At 44.9% G+C, this 13049-nt stretch overlaps 1 protein-coding gene across 1 annotated transcript in view; it reads left to right on the top strand.

The window, feature by feature from the left end:
• Positions 1 to 2185: 2185 nt before the first annotated feature.
• The window catches only part of PER2 (period circadian regulator 2), a 90390-nt gene continuing 79526 nt past the window's right edge, over positions 2186 to 13049 (top strand). The window contains exon 1 of the mRNA XM_075003798.1: positions 2186 to 2320. The gene's annotated coding sequence lies outside the window, so the exon portion shown is untranslated. The remainder of the gene's footprint in view (positions 2321 to 13049) is intronic.

Genomic DNA, 13049 nt, shown 5'->3' with positions numbered 1-13049 from the left:
AACCCAGTGGTCAGGAGCTGCCCCATCTGCCCCCGGGGAGGGCTCCTCTGGCAGGAATCACTGGGCGGCCTCCTGGGCAGCACCTAGCAGGGTGCTTGCCCCCTGGATGACTACCTGGAGGGCCTCCTCCTGCTGCGGGTCCATAGCTGTTGTGACTTGGTCTGCAAGAGTGTGGAGAGTACTCTGCGGACCTTGTGCTATGCAGGTTGGGTGTGTCTGGGAGGGGTCTTTTAAAGGAGTAGCTTGCTGTTGACCCAGAAGGGCTAGTCTAGCCTGTAACCCAATCCGCGGGCTTTCCTGGCCCCTTATTTTGATGGGGAGCGCTTGTGTGTGTCGATGCTCCACGTTTCCTTCCGGGGCAGCTCCTTTCGACTTTCCCTGTCGCTACTTCGACGTTGAACATCAATAGCACCAGTCCTGGAGGACGTGTAGACGATATGTGTCGCAGTAGCCTATTTTGATGCTCTTACTTCGAAATAGGCTATTTTGACATAGTGTGCTAGTGTAGATGTAGCCCTGCTGTGGTTATAAAATGTGCAAAGGACATCAGCCTGGGAGGTCTGCAAACATTTTGGAGGACAGAATTGGTAAATGACCTTGCTAAATGGGGGAAATGGTCTGAAACCAACAACATGATATTCAGTAAAGATAAGCTGCTACACTTAGAAGGAAAAAATCATTTGCACAACTATCAAATGTTGAATAGCTGATTAGATGGTAGTACTACAGAAAAGGAGATGGGGCTTACATTCATTTTTGACTCAATGTGAATTGCAAAAAGAAAAAAAATCATTCATGTATTGAAGTGTCACATACAAGATCTGGGAGAAATTGTTCTGTTCTGTGTGGTACTGGTGAGGCATCTGGTGGAATACTGTGGATAGTTTTCAGGACCAGACTTTAGGAAAGACATGCACAAATTAGAGAAAGTAGAGAGCAAAGCAAGAAAAATGATAGAAGATTTAAAAAAATCTGACCAATGGGGAAAGGTTTTTTTATGTTTTTTTTTAAAAAGACATTTATTATGAAAAAAGATGACTCAGCAGAGGGAGGAAGGAAACCTGGTATTAGTATTCAAAAATCTAAATAAGTGGGCCATCTATTGTTCTGCATGTGCAAAGAAGCTAGGACAAGAAGCCACTGGCTTAAAGAAGGGTGATTCACGATAGATCTAACTGTAGTTAAGCAGTGGAATTGGTCCCCAAGGGAGAATGTTGAATCCCTGGCATGAGAGGATTTTAAGATCAGGTTGGAAAAACCCTTATCAGGTATGGTGTAGGACAGTGTATTTTGGCCTAGCTCACAGGAAGGGTGGGGAGCAGGGACTGGACTAAATGCCCTCTCCAGGTTCCCATGAGGCCTACACTTTTTGCGATCTGAGTCTCAACCAAACTAGGGACTGGCCCAATACAAGCAGCTGGCAAAAGGAAGCCCTGGCCAGCAAGGCTATGTCTACACTACAGCAATTATTGATAGACATTACTGTCGGAAAACAGATTGCAGCCGGACAGAACAGCAGATCAAAAACTTGTCTGCTCTGTCAACAGAACGGCCAACCAGAAGCACAGCAGACAGGGCTGCCCAGTGACCTGGGAAACGTCTGTCGACAGAGTGCCCCCACCCCGAGCATCCACGCAGCTTTTTCAGCAACAGCCTGTCAAGAAAAGCGGAGGCCGAAGGCTGTGGGCAGAAGTGCCAAATGCCCTCGATTTACGCCTCTGCCGTGGAATCACCCGAGGGGTTTGTCGACAAAGCTCCGTCGTGCAGACGTGGCTGAAGGCAGCCCGCCTGCACACCGGCAAATGTCGCTTTTCAAAAGACCTCCGGGCTCGGGAACGTGCCCTGGCAACCCCCGGGGGAGGGGACGGGGCGGGCCGGGCCGGTGCCGATGCTCTCGTTTTACCAGGGGTTAGCGGGGTCGGTTCGCTTCACCTCGCCCCCCACTCCAGCATCCAGCCGCGGCTGGGCTCCGCCTGCCGTCCCGCAAGACAAGCCGCCCCGCCCACACGAGGAGCTCACCCCGGCCAGAGCGCAGAGGGACCCCGCGTGCTCCCCTCCCCAGCTCCGCTCGGGCCCAGCCTGAAGGGAAGGCGGCTGAGCGAAGAACGGGCGACAGTTGCCCAGCCCCGCCCCCGGTGACGCAGGGATGGACACCGCCCCGTCTGCCGGCGGCTGGGTGACGCCGGACAGTTTCAGGTTGGCCGGCGTCTCGTGGCGCTCATCGAGCCGAGTGACGTAAGCGCTGCCCTCGCTCGCCGTGCGCACGGTGGGGGGCTTCGCCTCGCCTGCAGTGACCGCGCCGCGGAGACCCGACGCAGGGGTGAGTGTTTGGGCCCGGCTGCCGCCGCGGAACTAGGGCGAGGGGGCTGACCCCGAACGCGGCGCCGCGTGCTTCTGGAAACATGGGGTCACACGTGAGGCTTATGTAAAATGAACGGCGTCGGCCGGAGCCAATGGGTTGGCGGATGCCTCCTGCCGCGTGCGGGGGCGGTGTCTCGCTGGCCAATGGGCGCCGCAGGCAGGTGGGTTCGCCGGGCTCTGTCACGTTTTCGAGTGTATGAAGTGGGTGCGGAGCTGGGTCAGAGGCGCGCTGAGGAGTCTGGTGAGTGAGGCGGCGGCTTCTCTCCCCCCCCCCCCCCCCCGCGCCAGGGGTGTGTCGGGAGGGGGCTGTGGGATCGGTGGCCAAAGGGCTGTAGTGCAGAGGTCAGCGGAGGGGCATTTGCAGGGGGGCTGGTCGAGGGCGGTTATTGGGGTTGGGGGGGCAGTTGCAGGGGGGCTGGTCGAGGGCGGTTATTGGGGTTGGGGGGGCAGTTGCAGGGGGGCTGGACGAGGGCGGTTATTGGGGTTGGGGAGGCGGTTGCAGGGGGGCTGGACGAGGGCGGTTATTGGGGTTGGGGGGGCAGTTGCAGGGGGGCTGGACGAGGGCGGTTATTGGGGTAGGGAGGTAGGAGGCAGGAGGCAGTTGCAGGGGGGCTGGACGAGGGCGGTTATTGGGGTCGGGGAGGCAGTTGCAGGGGGGCTGGACGAGGGCGGTTACTGGGGTCGGGGAGGCAGTTGCAGGGGGGCTGGACGAGGGCGGTTACTGGGGTCGGGGAGGCAGTTGCAGGGGGGCTGGACGAGGGCGGTTACTGGGGTCGGGGAGGCAGTTGCAGGGGGGCTGGACGAGGGCGGTTATTGGGGTCGGGGAGGCAGTTGCAGGGGGGCTGGACGAGGGCGGTTATTGGGGTCGGGGAGGCAGTTGCAGGGGGGCTGGACGAGGGCGGTTATTGGGGTCGGGGAGGCAGTTGCAGGGGGGCTGGACGAGGGCGGTTATTGGGGTTGGAGGGCGGGAAGGTTGATGGGTGGGTGGGGGGCTGGGTGGCTGTGGTGGTGGTGTAGTGGAGCTGGGCGAGGGCGGTTTATGGGAGCAATGGAGGGGAGCTGAGCTGGGGGTAGGGTGGGTTGGATGGTAAGTGTGTTTGCAATGGGTGGATGCACGGCAACGTAAGGGAGGCAGGGATGTATTTGTAAGGAACTGTACTTTGGGGTGCTCCGAATATCTCTGTTGTTTCTCTGTGGTGCGTGGCTATTATCTAGTGCCTCTGGTATGGGGAGTGGAGCAGTGACCCTGACACTGCAATGAGGCTAAGACTTGTGCTGTGATGTGAGAGGGTCAGGCAGGCTTTGGCACTGCGGGCAGTTACAATCCTTGGAGTCTGGCATTAGGATGATAGGCTAGAGTAAGCATTTAATCTCATTCAGGGCTTCACTTGCACTTCTGCTAATGGTAGATACGACTTAAAATCTAGCTGTTATTGGCTTTCTCTAAGCTTTGCTGTGTCCTGTTAAGTGTGTTTGCACTGGATCCTGCTTTTCCAGTAGGAATATTGTGACAGTTCTATGTTGTAGGTGATATACATTGGTCATGGAATACTATTAAACATGAGAAGTGCAAGTGAAGCCTTGAATGAGATTAAATATTAGATAAATTATAGGTATCAATTCAGAATGCAAATTTTAAAATCAGGTACAGTTTAACTTGCATGCTGCTAAACTTTAGTGTATGCATGCAAATAAACCTCTACTTGTTATAAAAGATTGTACTGGTTAGCGGAATCTCATGTACAGAATTAAATAAGGCAGTGATGGAGCTAGACAATATGCTTAATCTTAACTGTTATGCATGTTAGCACACTGTTAAAGCTGTAAAATGCTATCACTTACCTTACATACATATACACTGTCTTTGTAAAATCATTCTAGTTCACAAGCACTGTTTCAGGTAACTATACGGACAAATCTAGTGTTAATTTATTTTAATAGTGTTTAATAATTCTCCTTTAATTTTCTCAAGTGATAACTTACAACATGATCTCTAATTTACCACAGGATCTCTAAAAGAGGTCTTGTATTGTGGATACCAAAGGACATTATTTGTGACTTTCCATACACTAGAACTTCCCCAATCAGGGAACACTTTCAGACTCAAGGGGTGGGGGAGGAATGTGGGGTGGGTGGGGAGGAATTGGTTCTGCATGCAGCTGTTTCCCCCTTCCAGTAGGGGAAGGGCAGCACAGCTGTGCTCTTGTTCGGAGGCTTTTCCTCCCATTGCTTCCATAGTTTTGGGGGAGGGTGCTTGAAAGTGGTGATGGGGGCATGAAGTCGCATGGTAAGTGGCAGACCCAACAGTGCCCTCTCTGATCCAGAAGATTCAATAATTCAGCATAACCTGTTTCCTCTGGTAGCACGATGAAAGAAATTCAAGTGTAACTTTTTCAGTTGAGATACTAGATTAACAGGATTTTAAACCACTATACTTTTAGTTTAAGACCTGTGCTATTAAAATGCTTCATTGGCCTCTCTTTTATACTCAATGCCAGCTTTTCAAGAAGTTAGTTCATAGTCACATACAAAAATGTATATCTGTTGTAATTATATGTGCCAGTTAGGTGTTGTCTAAATAGGCATTTGTGAACATTTACACCTTGCATATACACCTGCAGTAATTTCTTTCACAAATTAAGCACACTGCTAGCAATCTGCAGTTTGCTCTTGTTCATTGTCTCTAACTTTAAAATGAGCTGTGCTACTTTGGTTGGCCTTTGACAGTTTTGTCTGTATATGAAAAGTCACTTTTATTTTTTTTCCTAGCATGTTGAATAGTAACAAAGAGGAAGCCGTGCTAGTCTGTACACTATCAAAACAAAAAGCAGTCAAGTAGCACTTTAAAGACTAGCAAAATGGTTTATTAGGTTTATTATTAGGTTTATGACCTAATAATCCATTTTGCTAGTCTTTAAAGTGCTACTTGACTGCTTTTTGTTTTTATTGTTTTCCTGTTTGTGTGAGGTTTTCATATAACAGCAAAGAATACTCATAGCTGCATTTTGCCCTCCAAAATTCTGTGCACACAGTTTTAAAATTCTGCAAATTTTATTTGTGCAAATAATACTATTTAATCACACTAGTTTATTTTGATAATTTACTTCAAAATACTTATCAGCAAATGTGTTACAATACACACACACAAATTCCCCTAGAAGGAGAAAGTGACAACTCAGTTCCTGTTTTCTCTGCCACTTCCTCTTCCACCCCCCAACCTCCCGAGCCCAGACAGGGAGCCAGACACCCACAACCAGTGTTCCCTCTAATTTTTTACCTCCACAGATGGAATAAATTTTATGTGCACCACAAATAGAAACACATACTGCCTACTGTAGGTGGCTGTGAGCACTCTGCTGTACAATGGCATGGAACGGCACATGCATCTCTTTTGGGAGGCCTCCCAAATGTTCAGCTTACAAGGAACACTTCCCACAACCCTCTGACCCAGAAAAGCACATTGTGTACTGGGTACCTTGTTAAATTTTTAATAGTAATATTTCAAGTGCATCAGTACTGTGTAATCCATCCAGTTGGAGTATTAGTAGGGATTGGAGGAATTTGAAAGACTGAATATCTGCACATGAAATTTCATGATCACATAAAGATAATTATGTTACATGGAAATCAGATAGTAGAGCAGCACTAGGTGACAGTTCAATTGAAAACTTACTCCTGAGTGAAGTAAACATAGAATTTGATAAATGGAAAAAACTGCCTTGAGCACATACTGAACCTCCTCCTTTTTCTTTGAGTTGGGATTGGCCTTGTTTGGTTCTAGTTCATGTATCTGTGACCCTACAAGTGGAAACTTTTTTGGTATACTCAAGCTTCTTAGCATGTGTGACCCACTTCTATAGGCCATATTAAGCAGGTTCCTGAATTACAAGAGAGCCAAAAATGCATAAATGTACGTTATCTGTCTACCAGAATACAAAATGAGTTTATTGAGCTGGTGGGACATTTATGCGAACACGAATTCTTGAAGATATACAAAATGCAGTGGATTCAATTATCACTAATGCAATTCCAAACTGTTCTCATAAAGAACAGAGCACTTTGGTTGTTTAGTATATTAAAATTGCAGGAAGTTCAGAGGTTTCAAATGAAGAATGATCCATTTTGCTTGATAATTTCACAGAAAACACTGGAAAAGAAATCACCAGTCATATATTAGAAATTCGGGAAGGCTTTGCATTAAATTTCAAGTCTGCATTTGCCAAGCCTGTGACAGTTTATCCAATATGTTTGGGAAGTACAATGGAGTACAAGCAGTCCCCCTTGAGCAAAATCTGAAATGTGGTTTCTCCAGTTGTGACAACCCCACACTAAATTTTGTTGGAATTGATTGTGAAATGCAATGGGTAAAGGAAAGCAGCCAGAAAGCATAAGGAGAAATGGTTAGAGGAGCAATGTGAAGATATAGAGCGGTGTTACGGCGATTATAAGACCAGGGAGGTGCATAAGACAATGAGGAATATTAATAGGAAATGGCAACCAAAGCAGATGGCGATCAAAAATGAGAATGAAGAAGTGCTCATGAACAGGGAGAAGATTGTGCAGCAATGGACAAGATATTGCACCAACTTATACGAAGCACAGTTGGACCTGAGTGTCTCAGAGAGACTGATTGGAGAACTGAAAGAGATATGTCTACTGAGCATTGAGATCGAGACCAATATTTCGAAGGAGGAAGTAGAAAAAGCAGTGAAACAACTAAAGAACAACAAGATCCCTGGAAATAAGATCATGGGAGAGATGATCAAATATGGTGGAGAAAGTATGATTCAGGAAATACACCAACAATGTAATATAGCATGGAAAGAAGGGAAGGCACCTAAGGAATGGACAAGATCTGTGCTAGTGACAATACCCAAAAAAGGAAGTGCATTGGAGTGCAAGAACTACAGGACATTTGCCCTAAGGAGTCATCTAGGTAAGGTGCTGCTGCTGATACTATTTTTCTCAATCCCTAAATGGCCTCCTCAAGGATTGAGCTCACAACCCTGGGTTTGGGAGGCCAGTGCTCAATCCACTGACCTATCCCTTCCCCACTTCTAATTACATTATAATTGGAGATACACATCTCCTAGAACTGGAAGGGACCTCAGAGGGTCATCTGGTCCAGTCCCCTGCCCTTTTGGCAGGACCAAGCGCCCTCCCTGACATATATGCTGTCTGAGAGATCAAGATTGCAGATAGAAGATAAAAGATAGAAGAACACAGAGCAGATGAGCAAGCGGGGTTCAGAAAAGATAGAAGTACCATACAACAGATATTGGCACTAAGACTGATAGTGGAAAAAGCTCAATGAAAGAACAAGAACATATACACTTGCTTGGTCAATTTTCAAAAGGCATTTGACAGTATAGATCAGAAAGTGACTTGGACAGTGTTGGAATCATACGGAGTGGATAGCAGACTGATATGATTGTTGAAGGATATCCATGACAATGCAGAGGCAGTGGTGAGAACATGTGGGGAGTTGGGAAGTTGGTTTAAAACGAGTAGAGGTACGAGACAAAAAGATCCAATATCACCAAGTATCTTCCTCGCACATCTAGAGAGAGCGATGGACAAGATCAAGGAAGAGGTAGAAGGGGTATCTGTGCACGGGAAAAGAATTAACAACTTGAGGTTCGCGGATGATATAGTTATCATTGAGGAGGATGAAGAGAAGCTAGCAAAAACAGTGCAGGTGCTAAATGAAGAAGGGAAGTGGTATGGACTGATTATGAACATAGATAAAAAAACAGTGGTCTTTTGGAGATAAGGAAATAAGAAGGAAGATAAACGTAGATGGTATTGAACTAGAAAATGTAGAGCAGCTCACATAATCTGGGGAGCAACGACATATGATCTAGACTGTAAGAAGGAAACAACGACTAGAATAGCAAAAGCTAGAGTGAGTTTGAAGGCGATGGATAAGAGCTGGAAAAGCAAAGCGATTAGCTTAAGAACGAAGCTGAGCATCTTGAAAATTTGTGTATTCGGCAGCATGTTGTACGGCTGTGAGACACGGGTGATAACGAAAGATTCAAATGGAAGAATATTGCCGTTGGAAAGGAATTATAGAAAGATTCTGAGAATAGGATGGATGCAGAAGGTCACCATGAGGAGTTATATAGAAAGACACAGCCCAAGGAGAACCTGGTGCAGAAGGAAGGTACAGCTATTTGGGCATATTTGCAGAATGAATGACAACAAAAAATCAAGACCCCAGTATTCGGCATAATGGATGGTTTGAATAGGAGAGGCAGACCCCACAGTGAATGGATAGATGACATAGTAGATTGGCGCAGAGCTAGTTAACAGAAACTAAGCCACTCTGCACCGGACAGGGAAAGATGGAAGGAAATGGTGAGAGGCATCAGACACCAATGGGCACTGAGCCCATGGTTGATGATGATGATGATGAATCATGCAAGGAAGCAATCGCTTACTTTGGAACAATCCAACAGTTGTACAAACTCTGCAGTAGCAGTCCCCAAAAGTGGGAAATTGTAAAGCAGCATCTGCCTGTTCCCCTGACAGCGTGTTGACAAGATGGTCCACATGAATTGATGGCATTGTCAGTTGCACAGCATTTGGACTCTGTGAGAGAGGCTTTAAGTGAGCTCGAATCTTTCTCTCATAGCACAGGCTTGTGCTGAGCTCAAGTCAGTTCAGAAGTATACATCCAAATTTCAATGCATTTTAATGTTGTCCATATGGATGAAGCTGCTAAAAATGATCCATGAAACTAATCTTATAATTGAACCATGTAATGTTGCATTAGATTTTGAGAGAGGGATAACACTGAACGACTTCTTAAAAATATTCAAAAGATTGATCGTCAGTGGGAAGCAGTCCTTTATGAGTCCAAATCAGAGTATTGATATTTCATCTAGAGTTTTCCACGAATTGCAGTTTAACATCGCAGTCTGAGACAGAAAGGAACAATTCAGTTATGCATTTGTTTGTTTTGCTATTATTGACTCCTTCAAATCTGGTGTTACATGTCAATTTGAGTTATTCTGACAAAGTTGTACCCTTTTTGGATTCCTTTGGGAGTTCAGAGAACTAAGGGATGAACATTTATATTCAGCAGCTGAACAGTTTCAATGAAGGTACAGAAAAGAATTTTCAAAAGATCTGTGACCAGAGCATTTGTCCTGAAGCATACATTCCACCAACTGTAAGTTGGACTACAAACAAAAAGAACTATTTCAAGAAATATTTCAGTCTCCATCTCTTGAGTATTTCCTCATCTCACAATTGCATTATGTTTTTTTGTCAGTTTTCATGCATCAGTGGCTTCCGGTGAATGCACACTGAACATGTTAAAACAAGTGAAGAACTGTCATCATTCTACAATAGGTTGAGTGTTTGAATGGGCTCACAATGCTTAACAGTGATGATCCGTGTAAATTGTATTTTCTTCAGTTATAAATGATTTTGCACACAACAAAGCCAGAAAAGCATTCCTAAAATAAAGACTTTTGCTTGTAGTTGAAACTCCCAATTAAAGTTATGTTTATAATATGCTTTTGGTATAATGATTTAATGGTTAATAGGTAAATGTCTCATGTATTCATTTCCATATATTCTTTTGGTTTTAGTATGACTCTGTTGATGAGAAGTTTTATACAGCTGGGGCTTCTAAACTCAGAGCGGGCCAGTCCTCTGTCATTCTCTGAGAAGGCCTGCATGTGACAGAGTGGGGCCAGCCAAACTCCCCTTTTCCTCCCCTCCCCCCACTGTTCTGGCTTCTCTGCAGTGGGGTGGGACGGCTCATGTTTTCAAACCCAGAGTCTGCATCTGTCATGGCTTCAGTAGGAGTGATCTGAAGCTTTGTGTGTCAGCAGGGGCAGCCTGTGGGCCTGAACATCTGCAGGTTGTTCTATGTGGCTCATAGGCTGAGTGAGTTTGGCCATCGCTGGAGTATGGCTAACAGCCTGTCTGCTTTATCCTGTTGTGTAATGAGACCTTTGCCACAGGTGCAGTTGTAATGTAGGTTAACCTCTCAGGAACATTACGTGCTAGTTTCAAAGAGAAGGTGGGAGTTTTCTACTATTGCTATGTTATAATTGTTTTTGCCATCACTGTGTTTCAGTGATATATGTCAAGTGACCATGAGCCACTATCTTGTTCCGTAGCTGAAGCAGTTTGGGTGGATTACTGTTGTTTTAAAACAATTCCTATGCTTACAACTATACAAGCAGCAAGAGAAATTTGTTAAGTGCTAAAGAGAGTTATTTTTTCTTTTTAATTAGGTATCATTCAATAAAATTCCTTTGGTGTTATTTACAAACAGTTGCTGTCTCTATTGAGACCTGAAGACTAATCTCACTTTTTCTCAATTCAGGCCAATTTATTGTTTTTTCCACAGGTCTTGGATTATATTAAGTGCAAGAAAATGAAGGCTGAGATTAACTAGAAACCACTATTTGCTTTCAGTAAAATTATTTGAACAGCATCCAAATAGAATTTTAAATATATACATACACCACTATAGATAAGAAAAAATCCAAAACAGATAATGGTTCAGGACTGAAAACTACTGCAGGTTACAGTAACATTTGGAATTTTTGATTATTGTCTTTTTAGTGGTAGTTACTGTTTGGATGGGGAAATTATCAACATTGAATTAAGCATTTCTCTTATAAAATTCCATTTGTTCTCTGACCTCAGACTTTATTTTTAGGGTGAGTCAGAAGTTGCACAATCATGAGTAGTAAAAGGTTGATTTTATAGACTAGGTTTCTTTGTGTAGAAAAATATTGTTTTTGCAATTGCTATGTCTTACTGGGATTTTTGTCTTTAGTTCTTAAAGGCTTTTAGTTAAAATTTTAAAATAAATATCACTGATGAGCTACGTGATGTGGGAGAATTTTTATTTCCGACCTGAAACTGTCCTGTCCCCTTTGTATTACTGCAAGAATAAGTTCTTTGGGGACAGAGCATATTTTACTGTTAGTATCAAAACAAAATAGCAGTTAAGTAGCACTCTAAAGACTCACAAAATAATTTATTAGGTGAGCTTTCGTGGGACATAAGTGGGTCTGTCCCACGAAAGCTCACCTAATAAATTATTTTGTGAGTCTTTAAAGTGCTACTTAACTGCTTTTTTTTTGTTTTGATAGTATATAGACTAGCGTGGCTCCCTCTCTGTTACTATTTACTGTTGGTGAATCTCCTGGCACAATGCCTCTTACTTGCAAATCCTGATGGGGCTTTTTGAGTGATTCTAAATAAAACTGTTTGCATTTGTAGGACCAACTAGTTTTGGACCTAGTCCAAGAACCTCATCTTTTTTATATTGATACAAGCTCATGCAGAGGAAAACTTATCTTATTAGTAGACTGAAGTTTTGGTACTTAATTATCTGGCTAAAATACCAAGTGATGGAGGGCGTGGATGGGGGTGGAGCATGAGCGTTGAGCTGGGTTGTTTTTCTTGTATTAATCCTTGATGACCTAGGCTGATAAAGGATTTAAAAGAAATTACGTTTGTATTTTTCTCCCCATGTCTTTTAGGTAGTGTAAGAAGGAAATTTGTGCCTCTGAATTTTTTTTTTTTTTTGGTCTATTAGTAGTTTGTCTGAATTGACAGCAGTTTTACAGTGCTCATAATTGGCCCATTTTAAAAGGGAACAGCGTGTTCTTTTTGGTATATTATGTAATACAGGGCATAAGCTTCTCTTCCGGAAATGCTTGGTTACCGAGCAATTATGATACATAGTAACAAAACCAGCTGTTATGTATTACAAAAGTTTGTGTGTTCACCTTTCAGTTCTAAGTTCTTTGAATCCTGTCAATCTCTGTTTAGTTACCACTATTTGTGATGTTTACTAAGGGTTCTGTTGTGGAGAACTTCATCCCCCCCTGCAGCCCCAGCCCCTCCCCCCCCCGCTCTAAAATACTGCCCTTCCCCAGCCCCTCTCCCAGCTCTGAATCAATGCCCTCCCTCTTCCCTTCCCCCAGAAACAGGCACCCTCAGCCCTCCTCATAGCTCTCAATTAATGCCCTTCCCCAGCCCCTGTCCCAGCTCTGAATCAACGCCCTCTCCCAGAAACAGGCACCCCTAGGCCCCCTTCCGGCTCTAAATCAATGCCCAGCTCAGCCCTCTACGTTCCACCTGACTCACTGGGGCAGCTAGCAATGGAACAGGGGTCAAAGGCACCATGCCGGGCCTCCAGGGCTGCAGCCCCTCAGCTGTCACCCTTGTTACAGCCGTGAAAATGGCCACTGAGGAAAAAAGGTTGCCACAATGCTGTTCCATGGCATTCCAGTAGAAAAAAGCCCTGTCTACATCTATCCTCTGTTTCTTTTCCCAGGCTCTCCTCCTTCTGTTCTTGTATACTTTTCTTTGTCATTCTTAGCCCATGTCTACCTGAGGAAGTTTACAGAAAGCATATTTGTATTGATGCAGCTGTGTCGCCATGAGTTGCTTGAGTAGCTGCTCTGTACCAGTTGGAGAAAGCTCTGCCATCGACATAATTAAACCACCTCCAACACGTGGTAATAGCTGTGTTGGCAGGAGAACATCTCCCACTTACATAGCTCTGTCCATACCGGTGCAGCTGTTGCTATAACTGTAATATTGGAGGCTTTTCTGGGCACAGCTGAGAGAGCCAACTCAGGGGAAATTGTTTGAAACAGGTCTACTTATAGCCCAAGACTGGGGTCCTCCACTATAAGACACGC

The sequence above is a fragment of the Carettochelys insculpta genome, chromosome 10 (assembly GCF_033958435.1).
Source record: "Carettochelys insculpta isolate YL-2023 chromosome 10, ASM3395843v1, whole genome shotgun sequence".
Lineage (NCBI taxonomy): Eukaryota > Metazoa > Chordata > Testudines > Carettochelyidae > Carettochelys > Carettochelys insculpta.
Note: the sequence above shows the minus strand (reverse complement) of the source record. Positions and strands in the feature narration are given on the sequence as shown.